The following is a 27019-nucleotide window of genomic DNA, read 5'->3' on the forward strand; positions in this document are numbered from 1 at the left end:
GTTTCACCTGTCTCCTCATATTTCTATTTTAGATCATGATCTTCTCAGCCTCGTGAAATTCACAAACACCCTTGCCAGTTTTTCCATCATCTTAGTCCTAAAGCTCTAGTCTCCACCCCAGCCAGAGCTGGGGCTGCTCCACACCTTCCCAGGAAGAAGAGCTTCTCCCAGAGCTGGCAGGCAGAGCCTTTGCCTATGATGACTCCAGACACGTCTTCCTGTCCCTGCTGAGCTGCACACTGACTTCCCATCCACAGTCATCACTGGGCTTGATCCGCCCCTACCAATTCCAGGAATACTTCTCTCTCTAGTTTTCTTCTTGGATGATTTCCTCCACCTTGCCTAGAAACCCTCCACCCTCTCTGGCAGAAGGAGGAAAAAAAGGTGTTCTCTGCCCATGCTATTTTCCCTTTTGTGGGTTCTCTTACAAACCTGCAGAAGATAATGGTGCCCTGTATTCTCTCTGCTTTCTTCCTGTTCATGTCACCTTCTATCTCCTCAGATATTCCAAGTATTAATTAGGACCAGATTCACTGTTTGACCTCAATCTGACAGCTCGTTTTAAAACTGTTTAATCAGATTTGGGCTAATAAACACATATTTTTAACTGTACTTGAAAATACTAAGTGCTAAAAAAAAAAAATTAAGCATCAAAAAACATGTAAGTAGGGACTTCCCTGACAGTCCAGTGGTTAAGACTCTGCACTCCCAATGCATGGGGCTGGGTTCAATCCCTGGATGGAGAACTAAGATCCCATATGCTGCATGCTGCTGCTGCTGCTGCTGCTGCTGAGTCGCTTCAGTCGTGTCCGACTCTGTGCGACCCCATAGACGGCAGCCCACCAGGCTCCCCCATCCCTGGGATTCTCTGGGCAAGAACACTGGAGTGGGTTGCCATGTCCTTCTCCAAAGCATGAAAGTGAAAAGCGAAAGTGAAGTCGCTCAGTCGTGTCTGACTCTTAGCGACCCCATGAACAGCAGCCCACCAGGTTCCTCCGTCCATGGGATTTTCCAGGCAAGAGCATGGCCAAAATAATAATAAAAATCAATAAAATTTTAAAAGCAATACATTAAAAGATAAGTAAGTAAGTGTTAAATTTAGAGAAAGTTTAGTACAATACCTGATGTTGGAGTGTCCGTGGTGGCTCCGTGGTGAAAAATCTGCTTGCCAATGCAGGAGACACGGATCCAATCCTACCCCTGATCCCGGGAGATCCTACATGCCATGGAGCAACTAAGCCCATGCGCCACAGCTACTGAAGCCCGTGCACCCTAGAACCTGTGCCCCACAAGGGAAGCCACCACAACAGGAAGCCCGCACACCGCAACTAGAGGGTAGCTCCCGCTTGCCACAACTAGGAGGAAAGCTTGAGCAGCAGTGAAGGCCCAGCACAGTCAAAACAAAACCAATGTTACAAATAAATCGAGAAAATGAGTCCAAGTTAAAGAATTCATGATCTGATGCGCTTTGTATATCAGGTAGGAATGGATTTTTAAGCATAGATGTCTTTGTAAAAACAGAGATTTGTTCCTTATTCTCTCATGTAAAGGAGGGTGGGGGTCATTGCTGTGATAGAAGCAGAGGATACACATAGTATAAGAGAATTGATTTCATTTTTTTTTAATGTTTACTAACAACTTTTTGGGCTTCCCAGGTGGTACTAGTGGTAAAGAACCCGCCTGCCGATGCAGGAGAAGCAGGAGACCTGGACTGGATCCCTGGGTCACAAGAATTCCCTGGATTAGGGCTTGGCAACCCACTCCAGTATTCTTGCCTAGGAGCCTGAAAGGCTACAGTCCATGGGGTCGCAGAGAGTCATGTGCCCCACATCTGGGCTGGCTGATAAGAAACTCTGGGTGCTTTTTCCTTTGGCTGTACTGAAAAATTAAACTACACAAGGTCATTCCTGCATGTGGGAACCCTCACCCCAGCCCCTAACTTGAATAAACACCCCAAGCCAGTCTCCTTCCTTTGCTTCTCAAGCCATGCTCTGCCCAGAAAGCCACATCACATAAGCAATAAACCTTCCACATCTGTGTGTGTGTGGCATCACAAATCTTGATGCCAATACTAAATTTTCTATGTGACTTCACTCTGCTTCTGTAGAGTAGTAACAACACAAAGTGTATTGGAATAAAATAGCTGGGCGGAGGAGCCTGGTAGGCTGCAGTCCATGGGGTCGCGAAGGGTCGGACACTACTGAGCGACTTCACTTTCACTTTTCACTTTCATGCATTGGAGAAGGCAATGGCAACCCACTCCAGTGTTTTTGCCTGGAGAATCCCAGGGATGGCAAAGCCTGGTGGGCTGCCGTCTATGGGGTCGCACAGAGTCGGACACGACTGAAGAGACTTAGCAGCAGCAGCAGCAGCAGTCTCAAGGAATGGATCCCTTCTGCAGCAACAGGGCAAACAAGAAGTAACTGTGGACAGCAGAGATTCTCCAAAAGTGTTCTAGTAAGACTAGAAGCAAAAAAAAAAAAAGTCTCTTTTCTTCTCGTTGCTGCTGCACAAAGCCAGAGACATCTATCCAGAGATGCACAGTTGGGGCACATATGCTACAAGCAGGAATCATTTTATCGAAGCAGAAACATTTTTAATGTTGCCGATAATCTGAGGTTATTTTCACCCAAAATTCACACAAAAGTATTCATCTCTAAATAGAAGTAGGACATAGATTGCCTGCAATATTTCCATCCCATAAACAGGTTCAATGAGATCAACACTGCAGGCCCTGAAATCAAGATTATGAGATTAAAATCCAATTTACCAACCAAGAAAGAAGTGTTCATGACTTTGGTGAATATCTTGAATAGAAAAATCAGTTTGCCATCTTGAAATATATATAGGACACTGCATTTGATAAATGGGACACAGATGTTGTCAACATCCTTCTCTGATTTAAAAAAAAAAAAATCTTTAAAAAACACATCATTTTCCTCTGAAAAGATTTAGGAGCAATGCATTAGATACTGTACTAAAAGTACTGAAGAAATGTTTTTACCTTCTTTATCAGGTTTTATTCTTATTTCCTCTGCATCTTAGAAGCCAAGAATGGAACCGCTCTGAAAGATGGAACTTCAGGAAATTATTTCTGTCTGTGCTTTGTAATTTCACAAGCCATTTTGTATCTGATATTCATTTCCTGCTAGTGACTAAATGGATGTCTTTAATGCCTTTTAACAGATGAAAGCCCAGGATATAGGTAAGCAAAAACTTTATCACTGATCCCCATCAGCCAGTGATTACTGCGTATTATCCATCTATGATCACAAGAGAAAGACAACAGGAGACAGAGGTGCATTCGTCTAGAAAGTGTCACATCCCCTGCAGAGTCACAGCTTACCTCTGGACAGTAACATTCATAAGAGCAGGGATAAGAGTATTTGAGTAATTTTTCAACTTCCATTAATAACTAGTAGCTACAGTCCCTCATTCATCTCATTTACCACAGCATTAATATACCAGGTAGCATGTGGTAGGCACATGATAAATGCAAAGGAAGTGAATGAGTGCATTAGAACCATTGGGTATTTTTGCCAAGCGTCCATTTATTTTATATTAATATAAATTATATTAATTAATTATTCATATAGCTAAATCATTCTCATTTAAAGTTTTGTAATGACCTGCATAATCTAAATTACAATAACTGAACAATGCTCAGTGAAAAAGACCATTAATAACACTGGCATACATCTCCCTGGATACGCTGGTACGAAAATCTTCAGGATACACTCTCAGCATTCGTGGTCAGGGGATTTTCTTTTAACTTTCCTAGATATTGCCAGTTTGTTCTCCAAAATGGCATACCAATTCAAACTTCCTCAAGCTGCATACAAAGAATTTTCATCAATCCACATCTTTGCTAGCACTTGGACTCTTCATCATCACATTTTTTTCATGATGGAGTAGTGATTGTGATTTTTATGTTTTCTGATTTGTAATGAAATGGAACATCTTTTAACATTTTATTGATTACTCAGGTTTACTTTTCTGATCTTCTGTAAATTATCCCATACGTTTTTTCCCCATCTTTCAACTGACTTTGTCTTCTTCCTATTGATTTGAAGGAGTTCTTGTGTATCCTAGCACTAACCCTCTGTTGGGAATATGCACTGAAAATATATTCAGTGATTGCCTTTTCCACTTCTTCAAGATGTTTTTGATGCAGTGTTTATTTTGATAAGATTGAGTTCATCGAGTTTGTTTTCTTTTAATTGTATTCATTTATTTTTAGCTGTTCTAGGTCTTTGTTGCTGCGGGGGCTTTCCTCTAGCTGCTGTGTACGGACTCCTCATTGCAATGGCTTCTGTTGCAGAGCTCGGGCTGCAGGGCATGTGGGCTTCAGGAGTTGTGGCCCCTGGTTTCAGGAGCTGCAGGTCCCAGGCTTTAGGGCACAGGCTCAGTAGTTGTGGTGCATGGGCTTAGTGTGATGGCATGCATGGCATGTGTGATCTTCCCAGAACAGGGATCAAACCTGTGTCTCCTACACTGGCAGGCAGATTCTTTACCAATGAGCCTCCAGGGAAGCCCAGCTTTTATATTTTTATACTTTGAAATAATAAGATTATTGAATGCGGTGGCTCTTGTGTCTGTCTTCCTCTAATGAGCCAGATCGATCTTCCCCAGAAACCATGTTGAAGAGACATGAAATTAAATTGGCACTTATCCCATGTCATAGATACCAAAGATTCAAGAGGGTCTCTCCCAGGATAAGAAGGCTGAGATCATTGCCAATGCTCAGGGGGAAAGGATCATGAAAGATATTTCACTTTTATAGACACATGATTGACCACAGATAATAATCAAGTTACCCCATGATTTTTGGTTTCAAATGTACAATTGAGCTTAAGTTTGATGATTCAATTCATCAAACTTGGTAAGACAAGCAAACCAAAAATCTAGGTGAAGTATAAGGAGATCATCTGTTAAAAATTTGGTTTGAAGATGAACAAAATTGCAGGGGATTACTTTGGCTAGTTGGCAGACCACCACAGGAGAGCTTTCATGATTCCCAATGCTGGGGCACAAACACGTCTGGAAATATCACTGGTCTCAGTATTGTCCATGAGCCAACTGCCATTGCCACAGCTTAGAGCTTTGACAGGATGCTTACTGCCAAATGAAATTTATTGATCTTATTTGACACAAGAAGCAGTGTTGTATTATGTATTAATCCTCCTTTTGAAGAAGAAATACTTGATGTCTAGGGACTAGAGATGTCTTTTTGTGTGCAGAATACTTCATTAACCAAGGGTCAATCATTTCAATGTTAAGTTCAAGGGAAACATAAGATTAGTAAGAACAAGAAGGGTAACTGATGCTTCTCATGTTTGTGAACAATTGAAACAAGTTTTCTGCATCTTGGACAAGATTTAGATAAATTCCATCTACATCTTCTTCACCCATATTCATTTTGATAGCTGAATGATGGCATGTTTTGTGGCATGCTGGACCATGTGGTGAAAGCCCTTCATGAAGGCAGTGCAGACATATCACAGGTCCATGACCATGCTGGTGGTGGCTCTCCCACATCCTCAAGATTCGGAAGCTCAGGGGTCAGAATTTCAACTGGGCCGTAAACACCAATGACACCATTGCTTGTGCTGCTGTGCTGCGATGTGCTGTGCTGAGCCACTTCAGTCATGTCCCGCTCTTTGTGACCTTACAGACTGCAGCCCGCCAGGCTCCTCTCTTCATGGAATTCTCCAGGCAAATATACTAGAGTGGGTTACCATACCCTCCTCCAGGGGATCTTTCCGACTCAGGGATTGAACCCACGGCTTTTACATCTCTTGCACTGGCAGGTGGGTTCTTTACCACTAGCACCACCAGGGAAGGCCTTGCTTATGACACAACTGTTGAGAAAACCATCTTGGTTAGAGAAAAATCTGACCATGTCTAGAATTTGCTGTTCACTGGGGCTCTTGTTGTTTCTTGCTATTATAACTACTGATACCATCATTCTGCCAAGTAGACACGAACTGTAATTACCTACTTAACTGATCAGACTTATGCTCTCATTCAGCTCTATGAAGTTGAATGTGCAGTAACCAAGAACATTAATATGTCAAGCAAGTTGTCAAGCTCATTAATATGAGCTCACAGATGTTTTGCAGATTAAAGAAACATTTAATAGATATAAGATAGAAATAGAGTCACAGATGCAGAAAACAAATTTATGGCTACCAGGGGACAAGGGATAAATTGGGAGATTGGGATTGACATATATACCCTAATATATATAAAATAGGTAATTAATAAGAACCTACTTATAGCACAGAGAACTCTGTTCAATACTCTGTATTGAAAAAAATACAGGAAAAAATGGGAAAAAATCTTTTTAAAAAAGAGTGAATGTATGTATATGTTTAACTGATTCACTTTGGTGTACACCTGAACACACTATAAATCAACTATACTCCAATAAAAACTTTTAAAAAAGAAATATTTAATAGAGATGTCTCCAGCATCTTCAATGTGTCTACTGTACACAGAATGTATAGAAACAGGACAAAATTATGACAAAGGCCATTTGCACAAGTAATATATTGAACAGACAGTCTAGGAAGTGGGAAAACACAAAGCTAGAAAAAGACCGGTCATTATCACAAGAACTTCTTCAAACCCTTGGATTCACCATGAAAACCAAACTGGAAGTTGAAGAACATCAAGGAAAGATCAATAATCATAACAAATAGAGAATTCTTGACTACTGCAATAAAAACATCAATTAGTTAGACAAGAATCAGACTGCTGAGAAGAAAGAATATATGTAACAAACAAACAAAAAAAAAAAAAGGAGAGAGAAGGTCTAAAACCCCATCATCCTCAACTGTACCAGAATGTAGGCAGCCTACCAGGAGGCATGTCTGGAAGAATCCTCAGGATGGAGCTCATCTATAAGATGATTATAGATTTGAGTTTTCCCTGGACTCTCTTGGTTTATGCCTCTTATCCTGAGCTAAATATTAATAGTGCCATCTCCATCTCAAAAGAATCCCAGTTTGGAGGTCAGTTGTCACTGTTCATCTTGACCCACTATTGAAGAAGCTAGCCAAACCAGAGAGCAGACAACATAGTCCACATATCACAGAATTTGTAGGACTTAAGTTTGCAATAAGAAACCCTACATCAGTTTTCAAAAAAAAATGTATGTACTTCAGCATAAATGCATGCATGGGCATTCTGAATACTTGTATGTGGGCGCACAAGAAAAATGAATTTACTGCCATTGATGGTTCTGAAAACAAGTGGAAGATGCAATTCATGTTCTGAAAAATAATGCTTTTTTTAAAATGGGCAACATATAAAATAGAAATACTGTATCAGAAATGTTTTACAAAGAAGAGAAAAACAGGTAAATGAAGTACAACGCTAATAGCAGTTGTCCTTGGAGTGGAGGGTTAGAAGTGCTTTGTTTTTTTTCTTCTTTATACTTTCTATAGTTACCATTTGTTTCACAGAAAGCACATTTACTTTTATAATCAGAAAAGGTGTTTTTAAATGTTCAGAGTGATTCCAAAAAAAGTCAATATAACTGCAGAATACAAGATATAAAGTAATTCCAAAAGACTGAAAATAAAAGGATGAGCAAGAGTATACTATGAATACAAATCAAAACCTGGGATCTAGATGTGTGGCAATACTTCAACCCAAAAGGCATTGAGGAAGACAAAGAAGGACAAGTTTTAATGCTAAAGGCCACAATTTACAAAAAGCCATAATACATCTATGTACCCAAATAACATAGCAACAACCTTCAAAATTCAGAAACTACAAGAAGGAGAAGCAAGAATAAACAAAAACTTAGATAACATCATGTTATTTTCCAAGTGAACATGGGACACTCTTAAAAACTGTTCATAGAAAACATCTCATCAAATAAAGATAATCAAAAATATCTATTAACAATGCAATAAACCATAAATTCATAATAAAACTTGAATAATCCTTCTACTTGGAAATTTAAAAACTCACTATTATACCATTGTTGGGTCAAAATAGAAGTACAAACTGATTGCAGAATTTCTTCAAAAATATTGATGAAAATATATATTGGAATCTATGGGGTACAAGTAGAAAGAACAGTGATCACAGGGAAATTGATAATATTAAATATCGATAAACTGAAAATAAAAATTAATCATCCAACTCAAAACTAGAAAAAGAACAAGAAAGTATATGCCACAAAAAATCAAAAGAAATAAATTAATAAAAGCATAAATTAATGTTAGTAAAAAGAACAATTTAAAATGAAAAAATAATGTTACTTCAAAAGATTTTAAAAATAGGCAAACAACTAGCTAACCTTAACAAGAATTTTAAGAACATACAACCAAAATAAGAAACTGCAACTCAGAACCAACAACCAATACAGAGGAAATTTAAAATCTTAGAGATTACTTCACAGTTGTATGCCAAATAGAGAACAGATATATTGAAAACCTCAAAGAAATGTGTAATTTTCCAGGAAAATACAATTTATGGAAAAGTGACACCAGCAAAGGCTTTTTGAAAGTGTATTTAACCATGTCGCTTTGCTAGAAGAAATAGTGAAATAGTTGAATTACCCTGCTCCCATATAAGCACTAGATCTATAAGCCATCACATATGATAATCTTCCAACTATTAAAGAATAGATAGTGCCAATCTATTCAAAGTGCTCTAAATCATAGACTAAAAAAACAAAAATGCAAAACTCCTAGATTCTTTTATTGAAATGAGCACAACATTGAAACAAAAGCCTGATGAAGATTACATACACAGAATATCATGGACCACTCCAAATCTTAAATAGGATACTAACAAACAACATTCAACAACAATCTTTTAAAAATAAATATGACTAAGTTAAGTTTATCCAAGATATAGAGAAAAGATTAATATTGAAAAATCCATTAATATAAAATATATTTAAATGGGTTTGTATGTCAGAGAACAAATAGAGAACAAATTTTAATATAAAACATAATATATATAAAAATCCATTAATATATGACAGTGAAAGTCACTCAGTTGTGTCCAACTCTTTGCTACCCATGGATTGTCCATGGAATTCTCCAGGCCAGAATACTAGAGTGGGTAGCCTTTCCCTTTTCCAGAGAAACTTCTCAACCCAGGGATCAGACCCAGGTCTCAAGCATTGCAGGAAGATTCTTTATCAGCTGAGCCACAAGGGAAGCTATATTTATATATAATTATTATAATACACAGCAATATTAATTTATAATATAATATTAATTTGTATATTTATATTTCTATTATGTTAATATTATACTTTATTATAATCATCTTAATATATTAATTATATAATGATATAAATATCACAATAAATTATTATTATACTATATTAATATTATAGATATGATATACAATAATATATTAATATTTATTGCAATTTATTAATTTTATATTGTATATATAGTTTATTATATTAAGAGATTAAGGGGGAAATTATAATTCTTAAGGCTCCAAATAAACTCTATCCTTATATGCAGCTCTTGCATTTTTTTTTTTTTTTTGGTTATCAGAATACATAAGTGTTGGCCATAACTTTCCTTTCAAGGAGTAAGCATCTTTTAATTTCATGGCTGCAATCACCATCTACAGTGATTTTGGAGCCCCAAAAATTAAGTCTGACACCATTTCCACTGTTTCCCCATCTATTTCCCATGAAGTGATGGGACCAGATGCCATGATCTTAGTTTTCTGAATGTTGAGTTTTAAGCCAACTTTTTCACTCTCCTCTTTCACTTTCATCAAGAGGCTTTTTAGTTCCTCTTCACTTTCTGCCATAAGGGTGGTGTCATCTGCATATCTGAGGTTATTGATATTTCTCCCGGCAATCTTGATTCCAGCTTGTGCTTCTTCCAGCCCAGTGTTTCTCATGATGTACTCTCAGTTCAGTTCAGTTCAGTCGCTCAATTGTGTCCGACTCTTTGCGACCCCATGAATCGCAGCACACCAGGCCTCCCTGTCCATCACCAACTTCCGGAGTTCACTCAGACTCAAGTCCATCGAGTCAGTGATGCCATCCAGCCATCTCATCCTCTGTCGTCCCCTTCTCCTCATGCCCCTAATCCCTCCCAGCATCAGAGTATTTTCCAATGAGTCAACTCTTCGCATGAGGTGGCCAAAGTACTGGAGTTTCAGCTTTAGCATCATTCCTTCCAAAGAAATCCCAGGGCTGATCTCCTTCAGAAAGGACTGGTTGCATCTCCTTGCAGTCCAAGGGACTCTCAAGAGTCTTCTCCAACACCATAGTTCAAAAGCATCAATTCTTCGGTGCTCAGCCTTCTTCACAGTCTAACTCTCGTATCCATACATGACCACTGGAAAAACCATAGCCTTGACTAGACGAATCTTTGTTGGCAAAGTAATGTCTCTGCTTTTGAATATGCTATCTAGGTTGGTCATAACTTTCCTTCCAAGGAATAAGCGTCTTTTAATTTCATGGCTGCAGTCACCATCTGCAGTGATTTTGGAGCCCAAAAAAATAAAGTCTGCATATAAGTTAAATAAGCAGGGTGACAATATACAGACTTGACGTACTCCTTTTCCTATTTGGAACCAGTCTGTTGTTCCATGTCCAGTTCTAACTGTTGCTTCCTGACCTGCATACAGGTTTCTCAAGAGGCAGGTCAGGTGGTCTGGTATTCCCATCTCTTTCAGAATTTTCCACAGTTTATTGTGATCCACACAGTCAAAGGCTTTGGCATAGTCAATAAAGCAGAAATAGATGTTTTTCTGGAACTCTCTTGTTTTTTCCATGATCCAGAGGATGTTGGCAATTTGATGTCTGCTTCCTTTGCCTTTTCTAAAACCAACTTGAACATTAGGAAGTTCACGGTTTCACGTAGTGCTGAAGCCTGGTTTGGAGAATTTTGAGCATTACTTTACAAGCGTGTGAGATGAGTGCAATTGTGAGGTAGCTTGAGCATTCTTTGGCATTGCCTTTCTTTGGGATTGGAATGAAAACTGATCTTTTCCAGTCCTGTGGCCACTGCTGAGTGAAAACGTTGCTGACATATTGAGTGTAGCACTTTCACAGCATCATCTTTCAGGATTTGAAATAGCTCAACTGGAATTCCATCACCTTTGTTCATAGTGATGCTTCCTGAGGCTCACTGAACTTCACATTCCAAGATGTCCGGCTCTAGGTGAGTGATCACACCATCGTGATTATCTGGGTCGTGAAGATCTTTTTTGTACAATTCATCTGTGTGTTCTTGCCACCTCTTCTTAATATCTTCTGCTTCTGTTACGTCCATATCATTTCTGTCCTTTATCGAGCCCATCTTTGCATGAAATGTTCCCTTGGCATCTCTAATTTTCTTAAAGAGATCTCTAGTCTTTCCCATTCTGTTGTTTTCCTCTATTTCTTTGCATTTATCACTGAAGAAGGCTTTCTTATCTCTCCTTGCTATTCTTGGAACTCTGCATTCAGATGCTTATATCTTTCCTTTTCTCCTTTGCTTTTCGCTTCTCTTCTTTTCACAGCTATTTGTAAGGCCTCCCCAGACAGCCATTTTGCTTTTTTGCATTTCTTTTCCATGGGGATGGTCTTGATCCCTGTCTCCTGTACAATGTCACGAACCTCTGTCCATAGTTCATCAGGCACTCTATCTATCAGATCTAGTCCCTTTAATCTATTTCTCATTTTCACTGTATAATCATAAGGGATTTGATTGAGGTCATACCTGAATGGTCTAGTGGTTTTCCCTACTTTCTTCAATTTAAGTCTGAATTTGGCAATAAGGAGTTCAAGATCTGAGCCACAGTCAGCTCCTGGTCTTGTTTTAGCATATTCAAAAGCAGAGACATTACTTTGCCAACAAAGGTCTGTCTAGTCAAGGCTATGGTTTTTCCAGTGGTCATGTACGGATGTGAGAATTGGACTGTGAAGAAAGCTGAGCGCCAAAGAATTGATGTTTTTGAACTGTGGTGTTGGAGAAGACTCTTGAGAGTCCCTTGGACTGCAAAGAGATCAGCCCTGGTCTTCATTGGAAGGACTGATGCTAAAGCTGAAACTCCAGTACTTCGGCCACCTCATGCAAAGAGTTGACTCATTGGAAAAGACTCTGATGCTGGGAGGGATTGGGGGCAGGAGGAGAAGGGGATGACAGAGGATGAGATGGCTGGATAGCATCACTGACTCGATGGACGTGAGTCTGAGTGAACTCCAGGAGTTGGTGAGGGACAGGGAGGCCTGGTGTGCTGCGATTCATGGGGTCACAAAGAGTCAGACAGGACTGAGCGACTGAACTGAACTGAACTGATACATAAGGGATACGTGCTTATAATTTGTTTTTCTTTTATTACAAACAATTTCAACCAAGAACTTAGAAGTATAGAGGAAAAATTATTTTTCCTCCCTTACACTATTAATTCAGTTAAAATGTCAACAAAACTTCATGTGTTAAAGATGCATCAGTTCAGTCACTCAGTCCTGTACAACTCTTTGTGACGCCATGGACTGCACGCCAGGCTTCCCTGTCCATCACCAACTCCCTGAGCTTGCTCAAACTCATGTCCATCAAGTCGGTGATGCCATAATGATGATGCATAATGAAGCATTTAAAGATTGTTAAATGGAAGCATATTATATTTTGAGATTTTATTTGAGCAAAAATTGATGGGCATCAGACAAAGCCAAACCAAAAGTTGTTAGGAGCACTCCACAAACAGGCCATCAGGGGGACTTTTATAGAGAAAAGGTAGAAGCAAAGTAAGAAAATTATTGATTGGCTACAGCCCAAAGCCTCATTGGCTGCCTGTGATTGGTTGTCCTTCAGTTTCAATATTGTAACTTGTTGAGGCTCTGACAGACTTAGACTTTGGTTTGCTTATGTAGACCTCCACAGCTTTAGAGTCACCTCAGTCTACTGGTCTCATTTAATTAATTTTACACAGTGAAACAATACGATGTCATGGACTTGTTTTAAAAACTTAAGAGAGGGAAATTGAAAGTGAAGTCACTCAGTCATGTCCGACTCTTTGTGACCCCATGGACTGTAGCCTACCAGGCTTCTCTGTCCATGAGATTTTCCAGGCAAAGGTACTGGAGTGGGTTGCCATTTCCTTCTCCAGGGGATCTTCTCAACCCAGGGATCGAACCCAGGCCTCCCGCATTGTAGGCAGACGCTTTACCATCTGAGCAAGGGGAAATAAATGAAACAAAATGAGCAAATGTTGATGAAACTGCACTTAAATTTTTCCAGGGCTTTTTGATTTTGTTTTTATTTGATTTTTTTGCATTCTTCAGTTACCATTAACCGGCCTGGCGCAGTCCTCTGGGTGTTACTGTAGGTATTACTGAAGAGTAAGCATAATTGACTCAGCCAAGCTGTAGGCTACTGGCTTAGGAACAAAGTTTAGCTCTCCTTGGGTTTACTCTCCGTTTGCCTTGAATGCAAGAGGCTGGGAGGAGTGGTTTATAAGGCAGAGAATCTGAGCCTTGTGGCCTGCCCCTTAGGGGTGGGGGCAGGTTTTGAAGACTAAGGCACCTTCAGGGAGGAGATGCAGCTGAGGCAAAGCTAACACACTGATTAGCAACTTCAGGGCTACCTTCGTAAGTGTGGGAGGAGCCAATCTTTGAAGGGTCAGCTTTGCACACTCTATTTCAATTTTGAAAATAACATCTTTTTGACACATTAACCTGTACTAATAAGTTCCAAATCTATCTGGCTACCGTCTCCTTTGCCAGCTCATTGTGACAGGGAGTGAATGGGGATCAGGAGTTACTATCATTTCTTTATAGCTGAGGCAAGCGGCAGTGACACACACAAGGCACAGAGCAGATGGTTCTGGGAGAAGTAAGTAAATTGCTGTTGATTTCTGTAAATTAACTAGACTGCATCTTTGGGGAATGTGTTACATTGGAGGCAATTTTCAAAATAATAATCATCTCTTAAGACCATGCTCCCATTTAAAAAATTTTCTTTTACAACTCTTCTATGGAAAATCTGGGCTTCCCTGGTGGCTCAGCAGTAAAGAATCTGCCTGCCAATGCAGGAGACACAGGTTTGATCTCTGGGATGGGCACATCCCATGGAGAAGGAAATGGCAACCTATTCTAGTATTCTTGCCTAGGAAATAATACCATGGACAGAGGAGCCTTGCAGAGTATAATGTATAGAGTAGGACATGACTTAGCGACTGAACACCAACATGGAAAATCTACACCATCAGCATCTGTGGGTATTGGAATAGTAAGAAATAGGTTGGAAAGTCAGAGAATATCCTCCTTACATAGGCCCTAAGAAGCAGGCTGAGGAGTTGGTGACTTTGCTGAAATGGTGGACCAAGAAGGCAAAGTTCATGAAAGAGAAAGGTGAATTGAGAAAGATTGCTGAAAGTTGGGACATCAACCAGAAGGTTCAGCAATAAAGGCCTGATCTTCAAAAGCAGCAGTGAAAACACGGGGGAGGCAAAATATCTGACAGATATTCCAAAGTGAGAAATTATTATTTTGATGACCCTGGAGTTAAGCAGTAAGGGAGAATTAAAAAATCAAAGATCGCCTGGAAGTTTCTGATTTGGAAAAACTAAATTGTAATGATACTCCATACAGATGTGGAATTAAGAAGGGGAGCCACAGTGGAGGGAACACAGTCACTCGGTCTCTGATCAGCAAGAGTTGAAAGTAGAGTAAGACAGACACCTTGAAGGAACAACTCTGTACATATCATATCTATGGGTCCAATTCTCTAATTCTTTTATATACATGTATTGAATTTTGGAAAAAGTAGAATTCTAGAAGTTCAGACAATTTTCACTCTTTTAAGAGGTAATTCTGGGCCCAGAAAACTAATATTGAAGTGAATTTATTAATAGAGGGTTAGACACTGGGTGGGCTGAGAGTTTAAAATCTCTTGAAAAAGTGAAAGTTAGTTGCTTAGTTGTATCTGACTCTTTGCAACCCCATGGACTGTAGCTTGCCAGGTTCCTCTGTCCGTGAAATTCTCCAGGCAAGAATACTAGAGTGGGTTGCCATTCCCTTCTCCAGGAGATCTTCCAGACCCAGGGATCAAACCCAGATCTGCAATGCTGGCAGATTCTTTACCATCTGAGCCACTAGGGAAGTCCTTACTATCTCTTTAAGGCTATTGAATCATTCTTGCATTTATTTTACATCACTGACTATGAAAGCTTTACCAGCTGTCTAATAATCTGAGCCATAAGAAATTTAATAAAATTTATTTTGCTTTAAATTATAGTCATCGTGAAGTGTTTTAATTACCCATGGATAAAATTCAACTGGTAATGAGAGGTTTGGAATATACAAATTTGACAGTCAAGTGATTACCATAGCTGGTGCTATCGCCTTCAGAGAAAATAGCAATCTCATTTCATTTGGAAGCCGGTGCATCATATTTCAGCGTGTCAGTATCTTCAATCAGTGATCACCCAAGCCAACTGTAGGCTATTTCCCAAGAGAAATGGCTCTAAATGTACACCTGGCTCTCTAATTTTGTAAACACATATGTCTTATTGCAATTTGACCATCATGTAAAAGTTAACTCCTTAAAATGGAGAATGGAGCTCTCCTTAACCTGGTAGTTTTTAATCTTGCTGTACAGTGGAATGACTTGAAGAACATTTTTAAAAAGCATATTGATTTATAGCTCCGACCTCCTCATTTCATGCTAATTGGTCCGGAGTATGGTCTGAAGAACAAGTTTTAGATTCTCTTCAGGTAATTCTAATGTGCAGTTACATTTGAAAACATCTGCTGTTTTCCTAAATATCCTTGAAAGTTAAGTTTTCTTTATACTTTTTAAACAATTTCTTGAAATTATGAAAGCATTAATTAGAATATACACTGATGGGAGGAGGAAAAATGCCAGAGAGAATAAAAAACCATTGCAAAGACCAAAAAAGGTAGTTTTCTAGGAAGCAGGAGGGCACTTTAGGGAGAAAATTGTTATTTGGGGAAATTGTTTAAAGACTTTTAGATGGACAAGGTGAGAACCAATGACTTTGTGTAGGAAATGAGTCATTTCAAAAAATGGAATTTTTTGGTTTCTAATATGGTGGGGGGAAAAAAAAGACGTTTCCTTTTGACAGATTGTCTATTTCCTATTGTTTTGTCATTTGATTGACTGGCAAATAGGTTTGATTTTCTTAAAATGATCATTTTGTTGATTCTTCTGGCAACTGAAAAATGGTTGGCTGGTTGGTTGGTTTGGGGAGGAACAAAAGAAGAAACTGGGAGACAGGTTTATGCCCTTCATATGATGCCATTAGGCTAGATCCTAGGATTCAAAGAGAAATAACCAAGGAGCAGCTTCTTTGGTAGGGTTTGGTTACTGGAGCTTTCAAGCAGCAATGTCAAGTAACTTTCTTTTCCATGTTGGGATTTCCCTCTTGATTCTCCACCTAAGTCTTTGTAATGCTTTGCTAATAATCACAACTACTAGCTCTCTATAGGTGTGATCTTAAAAAATGAAGAAAGCTGTGTTCATATTTATCATGAACTGGAGCAACCTGTACCAGCAGAAATGAACCATCAAGTCAGGAAAAAAGCTGTTGGATGATAGGTGACAAGCAGGAATCCTATAGGGACTTGATTGCAATTTTCTGCAATTAGACAGGAAGAAATACTGAGATGTTTTATTTAGAGATGAAAGGAGTAAACAACTTCAGAAAGCTTAGGAAACTGAGAGATGTATGCCTTCATCTAAGGTGACCTAGTTCCGGATAATTCTAAATGTATTGCAGTAGAGAATTCTGGCACTGTTCAATATCCATGTTTTTTCTCCTTTTCTTGAGAACATCTCTAACCAGTATTTCTTGCCCTCCTTACTATTAGGTAGGGTCATGTGACAGAGTTCCAGGTGATAGAAAGTGAGTAGAAATAATTTAAAGCACTTACAGGCTTGACTTCTTGAACTTCTCATAGGATCTTCCGTATTCTTTCTTTTTACTTATTAAGTAGCTGAAAGCAGAGGAGAAGGCAATGGCACCCCACTCCAGTACTCTTGCCTGGAAACTCCCATGGACGGAGGATGGACTCATGGGGTCGCAAAGAGTTGGACACGACTGAGCGACTTCACTTTCACTTTTCACTTTCATGCATTGGAGAAGGAAATGGCAACCCACTCCAGTGTTCTTGCCTGGAGAATCTCAGGGACGAAGGAGCCTGGTGGGCTGCTGTCTGTAGGGTCGCACAGAGTCAGACACGACTGAAGCGACTTAGCAGCAGCAGCAGCAGCAGCTGAAAGCAGAACTTTTGGTATAGAAATTTGAGAATACCTTGGAGGATGATAGAACCACCAAATAAAACAGTCTAGGTACCTGAATCATCACAGGAAAACCTGCCCATCAAACACTCTTTGGACTGTGAAAAAGATCAAAACATTTATTTTGTTAAGCCACAGAAATCTGAGTGTTTGTTTGTTACAACAGCTAGCAACTAGCTGTACTTAACTTGACAACATACTGAGTGACTATCCAAGGCCAAAGAACCACATTCTTGGACTTCCCTGGTGGTCCAGTGGTTGGGAGTCTGCCTTCCAACACAAAGGACAGATCTAATCCTGTATTAGTTCCTGGACACCTATTAATCCCTGGTCAGGAAACTAAGATTCCACATGCCACGGGGCAAGTGTGCCCATGCTGCAACTAAAGAGTCTGTGAGCTGGAACTACTGAGCCTGTGCACTCTAGAGCCCAGCACCGCAGCAAGAAACCCTTGTACCACAACTAGAGAAAGCCCATGTGCCCCAGTGAAGACCTAGCACAGTTAAAATTTTAAAATAATAATAATAAAACCTACATTAAAAAAAGAAAAACAATTCCATTCTGTACAGTCATCCAGCAAAACAAACACACCCTTAATATGTTTAAAAGATTTCAAATCATAAGAAGTATTACTCTTGAAAAACAAAAGTATGTTTTCTGACCACAATGGAATTAAATTAGGAAGTCAACAACAGAAAGAAATCTGGAAAATTACTAAATATTTGAAAGCTAAATAACACCCATCTAAAAAACCCATGGGTCAAAGAAGAAATCGAAAGCAAAATGCAAAAGTATTTTGAACAGACTGAAAATGAAGACACAGGATTTCCAAGTTTATGTATTAATATTAAAGCAAAACTTTGGGAAATTTTTGGTCTATTATGATTCATTCTTTAGTAGATCTATATCCCATCTCTTCAGTTCTATCCCTTTTTTCCTCGTTTTCTTTCTGCCCATATGAAGATGGAAACTATGTTTCATCTTATATGCATATTCCATGACTGTACATAACTGAAACCAGCCCTTCTGTTTAAATTCCCTATATTATACTTTCAAAAGTCAAGTTATAGTCACTGACCATGAAAAAATAATTCTGGTCACGTTCCCACTCCTCCTTTATCATTTTGATGAGGATCTGCCTTTTGAGTCGACCTGCACATGATTCCTACTCATTTCCCTTGACCATTTTAGTCGACTCTTTTTCAGACTTCTGCAGCTCCATTGTGTCCTCCTCATGACCTTAGAATTGCATATATTATCCAAAAGATTATGTAAGAGGAAGATTACATTTTCAGATTTTTTTCCATTGCCTTTTGGTAATTCCTTCTATTTGGACAGCACTGCTGTCTGCCTTCCAGAATGTGACTTGCCAGTATCGTCAAGGTACAATCAACTGTTACTGCTACATCTTGTTCTGGAGATAAAACAGAGTGCAAAGTTTATCATGTTTTACATATTTTTGGAATCAAATTTTCCAAGATATGTTACTGGATTTGGCCACAATAATCAAATCCTGCTCTTAAACACTTTTGTCACTATTCAATGTTTTGCATAATCCAGTGAAGTATGTTAATTTAATGTCTTTTGTGTTTCATGTCTAGTCACCTAATATTTTAAATGACATCATGTTAAATATATAAATCAACTCTCTTCTTCAAAGGCAGCATGTAAATCTTACTAATTTTTATTAGAACACAATAAACTGCCATTAATATAGCACTTTAGAACTGCTAAGTAAAATCAACACCTTTTATTTAGAATGACAAGTTAATAATCACTGCCATCTGCAGGCAACCAAAAAAATCTGGTTTATACCAACCTGTTTGATCAAAAGCAATTTTAAATAAACAAAATAATTATATTTCCAGGGAATAATACACTTACAGATAAAAACAGACTTGGTTATTTTCTGCCCTCCGCTTTTGCATTAGAGCAAACAGCACCCAGAGGAAACAGAAGACTAACCTTGAGCAAAAAGCAATTGAATTGGCCACTCTGAGGTCACAGTCCTTACTGGCAAATATAGAATGAAAGACAAGATGAGATACGAAGGGGAATAGACGTGTCCTCTAATAGCTTTCTTTTGCAGCATCACTACTCTCAGTTGACAAATTCAGTTCATTTGTCTCAGCTTCCTCTGCAACTTTTTCTGAGCAAATCAGCAGTATAACTTTCTTGATAAGCCCAAATGATAAGCAGTCTTATGCAGAATATCTGCATGCCCATACTCAACACAAACCTGTGTTACTTATTATTAGAGCATGAAATTGATGTGCTCCAATTCATTAAGCTTGCATATATAAACACAGTGTGGAGAAAATACATCAACTGAAAACATGTTTTTGTATAGTGTTTTCTTCAAGTATTTTTATGAAGTATTTTCATCAGTATTTTTGTTTAAGACAGTTGGGTGATAGTCTAACTCTGTGATTCTCAATGGCAACTGCTATTGGCATTCAGGAAGAACAAGTCTTCGTTATGCTGTGCATTGCAGGATGTTTAGTACTTCTGGGCCCCATCCACTGAGTGTCAGTAGAATGTTCCTGTCATATGAGAATCAAAAATGCTCCCACTATTTCAAAATGGGCCCTAGGGCAACAACAACCTTTCCCTCTTTCCCAATAAAGAACATTTTGGTAATGTTTCTCACTAGAGTTGATGGATTTAGTAAGTACTTTCCCTGTTGTATGGTCAATGATTCTTTAGAGAAATTTTAAACCAAAGGTTAAAAAGGAAAGTTAAATCTGGAGGATAATTTGTACAGGAACCTAAAAATACTCATTTCTGCTTCTACCTTTTGCTAAATAATGCCTAAGAGAGGGTCTAAAGTTAGAAATCTTAAAATGTTAAATTCTATATGACCTAAAAAGAAGAAGAAAACAAATGACAATCCAGAAACATATGCAAGGCATAATAACTGTAATACATAAAGATCCCCCTTCATGAATGAAAGCCTTGTCATGGAGAAGGGGCTTGCATAACTCAATGAAGCTATGAGCCATGCCGTGCAGGGCCACCCAAGACAGATGGGTCACTGTGAAGAGTTCTGACAAAACGTGGTCCACTGGAAAAGGAAATGGCAACTCACTCCAGTATTCTTGCCTGGAGAACTTCATTAACAGTATAAAAAGGCAAAAATATATGAAACTGGAAGATGACCCCCATGTTGGAAGTTATGCTACTGGGAAAGAGCAGAGGGCAATTACTAATAGCTCCAGAAAGAATGAAGCAGCTGGGCAAAAGCAGAAACAGCAATAAGTTTTGGATGTGTCTGGTGGTGAAAATGAAGTCCGATGCTGTAAAGAATATTGCATAGGAACTTGGAATGTTAGGTCCATGAATCAAGGTAAATTGGATGTGGTCAATCAGGAGATGGCAAGAGTAAACTTCAACATCTTAGGAATCAGTGAACTAAAATGGACAGGAGTGGGCAAATTTAATTCCAGTGACCATTATATCTACTACTGTGAGCAAGGACCCCTTAGAAGAAATGGCATAGCCCTCAGAGTCAACAAAAGAGTCCAAAATGCAGTACTTGGGTACAACTTCAAAAACAACAGAACAATCTCCATTTGTTTCCAAGGCAAACCATTCAACATCACAGTAATCTTTTGTCTATACCTCAACCTCTTCTTAATATCTTCTGCTTCTGTTAGGTCCATACCATTTCTGTCCTTTATCGAGTCCATCTTTGCATGAAATATTCCCTTGGTATCTCTAATTTTCTTGAAGAGATCGCTAGTCTTTCCCATTCTGTTGTTTTCCTCTATTTCTTTGCACTGATCACTGAGGAAGGCTTTCTTATCTCTTCTTGCTATTCTTGGAACTCTGCATTCAGATGCTTATATCTTTCCTTTTCTCCTTTGCTTTTCGCTTCTCTTCTTTTCACAGATATTTGTAAGGCCTCCCCAGACAGCCATTTTGCTTTTTTGCCTTTCTTTTCCATGGGGATGATCTTGATCCCTGTCTCCTGTACAATGTCACGAACCTCATTCCATAGTTCATCAGGCACTCTATCTATCAGATCTAGTCCCTTAAATCTATTTCTCACTTCCACTGTATAATCATAAGGGATTTGATTGGGGTCATACCTGAATGCTCTAGTGGTTTTCCCTAGTTTCTTCAATTTAAGTCTGAATTTGGCAATAAGGAGTTCATGATCTGAGCCACAGTCAGCTCCTGGTCTTGTTTTTGTTGACTGTATAGAGCTTCTCCTTCTTTGAATGCAAAGAATATAATCAATCTGATTTTGGTGTTGACCACCTGGTGATGTCCATGCGTAGAGTCTTCTCTTGTATTGTTGGAAGAGGGTGTTTGTTATGACCAGTGCATTTTCTTGGCAAAACTCTATTAGTCTTTGCCCTGCTTCATTCCGTATTCCAAGGCCAAATTTGCCTGTTACTCCAGGTGTTTCTTGACTTCCTACTTTTGCATTCCAGTCCCCTATAATGAAAAGGACATCTTTTTGGGGTGTTAGTTCTAAAAGGTCTTGTAGGTCTTCATAGAACCATTCAACTTCAGCTTCTTCAGCATTACTGGTTGGGGCATAGACTTGGATTACTGTGATAGTGAATGGTTTGCCTTGGAAACGAACAGAGATCATTCTGTCATTTTTGAGATTGCATCCAAGTACTGCATTTTGGACTCTTTTGTTGACCATGATGGCTACTCCATTTCTTCTAAAGGATTCCTTCCTGCAGTAGTAGATATAATGGTCATCTGAGTTAAATTCCCCCATTCCAGTTCATTTAATTCACTGATTCCTAGAATGTCGATGTTCACTCTTGCCATCTCCTATTTGATTACTTCCAATTTGCCTTGATTCATGGACCTGACATTCCAGGTTCCTATGCAATATTGCTCTTTACAGCATCGGACCTTGCTTCTATCACCAGTCACATCCACAGCTGGGTATTCTTTTTGCTTTGGCTCCATCCCTTCATTCTTTCTGGAGTTATTTCTCCACCGATCTCCAGTAGGATATTGGGCATCAACTGACCTGGGGTGTTCCTCTTTCAGTATCCTATCATTTTGCCTTTTCATACTGTTCATGGGGTTCTCAAGGCAAGAATACTGAAGTGGTTTGCCATTCCCTTCTCCAGTGGACCACATTCTGTCAGACCTCTCCACCATGACCTGCCCATCCTGGGTGGCCCCATGAGCATGGCTTAGTTTCATTGAGTTAGACAAGGCTGTGGTCAGTGTGATTAGATTGACTAGTTTTCTGTGATTATGGTTTCAGTGGGTCTGCCCTCTGATGCCCTCTTGCAACACCTACCATCTTACTTGGGTTTCTCTTACCTTGGACATGGGGTATCTCTTCACGGCTGCTCCAGCGAAGTGCAGCCGCTGCTCCTTACCTTGGATGAGGGGTATCTCCTCACTGCTGCCCCTCCTGACCTTGAACGTGGAATATCTCCTCTAGGCCTTCCTGCGCCCATGCAGCCACCACTCCTTGGATATGGGGTTGCTCCTCCCGGCCGCCGCCCCTGGCCTCGGGCATGGGGTGGCAAGAATACACAGAAGAACTGGACAAAAAAGATCTTCAAGACCAAGATAATCACAATGATGTGATCACTCACCTAGAGCCAGACATCCTGGAATGTGAAGTCAAGTGGGCCTTAGAAAGCATCACTATGAACAAAGCTAGTGGAGGTGATGGAATTCCAGTTGAGCTATTTCAAATCCTGAAAGGTGATGCTATGAAAGTGCTGCACTCAATATGCCAGCAAATTTGGAAAACTCAGCAGTGCCCACAAGACTGGAAAAGGTCAGTTTTCATTCCAATCCCAAAGAAAGGCAATGCCAAAGAATGCTCAAACTACTGCACAATTGCACTCATCTCACATGCTAGTAAAGTAATGCTCAAAATTCTCCAAGCCAGGCTTCAGCAGTACGTGAACCGTGAACTTCCAGATGTTCAAGCTGGTTTTAGAAAAGGCAGAGGAACCAGAGATCAAACTGCCAACATCCACTGGATCATTGAAAAAGCAAGAGAGTTCCAGAAAAACATCTACTTCTGATTTATTGACTATGTCAAAGCCTTTGACTGTGTGGACCACAATGAACTGTGGAAAATTCTGAAAGACATGGGAATACCAGACCACCTGACCTGCCTCTTGAGAAACCTATACGCAGGTCAGGAAGCAATAGTTAGAACTCAACATGGAACAACAGACTGGTTCCAAAGAGGAAAAGGAGTTTGTCAAGGCTGTATATTGTCACCCTGCTTATTTAACTTTTATGCAGAGTACATCATGAGAAACTCTGGGCTGGAAGAAGCACAAACTGGAATCAAGATTGCCAAGAGAAATATCAATAACCTCAGATAAGCAGATGACACCACCCTTATGGCAGAAAGTGAAGAGGAACTAAAAAGCCTCTTGATGAAGGTGAAAGAGTAGAGTGAAAAAGTTGGCTTAAAGCTCAACATTCAGAAAACGAAGATCATGGCATCAGGTCCCATCACTTCATGGGAAATAGATAGAGAAACAGTGGAAACAGTGTCAGACTTTATTTTTGGGGGCTCCAAAATGACTTCAGATGGTGACTGCAGCCATGAAATTAAAAGATGCTTACTCCTTGGAAGAAAAGTTATGACCAACCTAGATAGCATAGTGAAAAGCAGAGACATTACTTTGCCAACAAAGGTCCATTTAGTCAAGGCTATGGTTTTTCCAGGGGTCATGTATGGATGTGAGAGTTGGACTATGAAGAAAGCTGAGCGCCAAAGAATTGATGCTTTTGAACTGTGGTGTTGGAGAAGACTCTTGAGAGTCCCTTGGACTATAAGGAGATCCAACCAGTCCATTCTGAAGGAGATCAGCCCTGGGATTTCTTTGGAAGGAATGATGCTAAAGCTGAAACTCCAGTACTTTGGCCACTTCATGCAAAGAGTTGACTCATTAGAAAAGACTCTGATGCTGGGAGGAATTGAGGGCAGGAGGAGAAGGGGATGACAGAGGATGAGATGGCTGGATGGCATCACTGACTCGATGGACGTGAGTCTGAGTGAACTCCTGGAATTGGTAATGGACAGGGAGGCCTGGCGTGCTGCGATTCATGGGGTCACAAAGAGTCGGACATGACTGAGCGACTGAACTGAACTAAACTGATACCTCGACCACTGATGCTAAAGAAGCTGAAGTTGACTGGTTCTATGAAGACCTACAACACCTTCTAGAACTAACACCAAAAAAAAAAAAAAAAAGATGTCCTTTTCATCATAGGGAATTGGAATACAAAAATAGAAATTCGAGAGATACCCAGAATAACTGGAAAGTTTGACCTCGGAGTACAATATTAAACAGGGCAAAGGCTAAGAGAGTTTTGTCAAAATAACATTCTGGTCATGGTAAATACCCTTTCCAACAACCCAAGAGATGACCCTAAACATGGACATTACCAGATGGTCAACACTGAAATCAGATTGATGATGTTCTTTGCAGCCAAAAATGGAACATCTCTATATTGTCAGCAAAAACAAGATCTGGAACTGACTGTGGCTCAGACCATGAGCTCCGTATTGCAAAATTCAGGCTTGAATTGCAGAAAGCAGGGAAAACCACTAGGTCATTCAGGTATGACCTGAATCAAATCCCTTATGATTAGACAGTGGAAGTGACAAATACAGTCAAGGGATTTGATCTGGTAGACAGAGTGCCTGAAGAACTATGAACAGAGGTCCATGACATTGTACAGAAGGCAGTGACAAAAATCATCCCAAAGAAAAAGAAATGCAAGAAGGCAAAGTGGTTATCTGAGGAAGCTTTACAAATAGCTGATAAAAGAAGAGAAGAGAAAGGCAAGGAAGAAAAGGAAAGATATACCCAACTGTATGCAGAGTTCCAGATAACAGTAAGGAGAGATGAGAAGGCCTTTTTAAATGAAAAATGCAAAGAAATAGATAAAGACAATAGAATTGGAAAGACTAGAGATCTCTTCAATAAAATTAGAGATATCAAGGGAACATTTCATGTGAGGAGGGGCACAATAAAGGACAGAAACTGTAAGAAGCAGTTTCTAACAGAAGCAGAAGAGATTAATAAGACTTGACAAGAATACACAGAAGAACTATACAAGAAAGGTCTCGATGCCCTGGATAACCACGATGGTGTGGTCACCTGGAGTGTGAAGTCAAGCAGGCCTTAGGTAGCATTACTGTGAACAAAGCTAGTGGGTTGCCATGCCCTTCTCCAGTATATGCAGAGTGCATCATGCAAAATGCCAGGCTGGATGAATCACAAGCTGGAATCAAGACTGCTGGGGAAAATATCAACAACCTCAGATATGCAGATGATATCAGTCTAATGGCAGAAAGTGAAGAACTAAAGAGCCTCTTGATGAGGGTGAAAGAGGAGAGTGAAAAAGCTGGCTTGAAACTCATCCTTCAAAAAAACTATGATCATGGCATCTAGTCACATCATTTCATGGAAAATAGAAGGGGGAAAAGTGAAAGCAGTGGCAGACTTTATTTTCTTGGGCTCCAAAACTACTGCAGACAGTGACTGCAGCCATAAAATTAAAATACCCTTGCTCTTTGGAAGGAAAGCTATGACAAACAGGGTATTAAAAAAGCAGAGACATCACTTTGCCAACAAAGGTCCATATAAGTCAAAGCTATGGTTTTTCCAGTAGTCATGTAGGGATGTCCGAGTTGGACCATTAAGAAGGCTGAGTGCCAAAGAATTGATGCTTTCAAATTGTGGTGCTGAAAAAGATTCTTGAGAGTCCCTTGGACTGCATGGAGATCAAACCAGTCCATCCTAAAGGATATCAACTCTGAATATTCATTGGAAGGACTGATGCTGAAGCTGAAGCTCCAATACTTTGGCTACCTGATGTGAAGAGCTGACTGATTGGAAAAGACTCTGATGTTGTGAAAGACTGAAGGCAAAAGAAGAAGGGGACGGCACAGGATAAGATGGTTAGGTATTTGAGCAAACTCCAGGGGATAGTGGAGGACAGAGGAGCCACAAAGAGTCTGACATGACTTAGCAACAGAACAACATAAAGAATCCCTACTTATCAATAAGAAAAAACTAATGTCCAATGGAAAACTGAACAGGAAAAATCAGCAAGCAATTCAAACGTAAAAAACGATTAACAATATAAAAAAAACATATTCAGCTTGTTAATAATCTAGTTAGCATAAACCATATAAATTAAAACAAAAAGTATCATTTTAAAGTATTATTATTATAATGTTGAAAACTTTATTTAAATGAAAATACTCAGTATTAGAGTATTCAAAGGCATGAGCAAATAGAGACCAAAATTGATGTAGTCCTTATGGAGGAAATTTGTGATAGCTATGAAAACTTGAAAAATTTGCAGTTCATTTAATTTATCAATCCAACCTTTGGCAATTTAAATGAGGAATGCAACTGTGGTTATGAGTAAAGATTTGGCTACAGAGTTGCTTCTTAAATCATTATTTTTATAGTAACAAAGTAAATACAATTTACATTCTCAAAAGAAGGAAAATTAGATTAAAAGCTATTGAATAGCTAAAAATAAAATATGAACTAAAACTAATGCCTTTGAAAAACATTTAAAATATGGAAAATAATCTTGGTACATTGTAAAGTAGAAAAATTAGGATACAAAAAACGTATAATACCTTTTTTGGAAACATGTACATGTTTGCATGTGTGCATATACAAAATATAGAGACATATATATTTATAAGGAAGCATAAAGGCAGAGAAACAGAGGTGCTATATCTCCTTTGTAGAGACAGATTTTCTATCTGGTTTTCTTTTGCAAAC

The sequence above is a fragment of the Bubalus bubalis genome, chromosome 8, assembly GCF_019923935.1.
Source record: "Bubalus bubalis isolate 160015118507 breed Murrah chromosome 8, NDDB_SH_1, whole genome shotgun sequence".
Classification (NCBI taxonomy): Eukaryota; Metazoa; Chordata; class Mammalia; order Artiodactyla; family Bovidae; genus Bubalus; species Bubalus bubalis.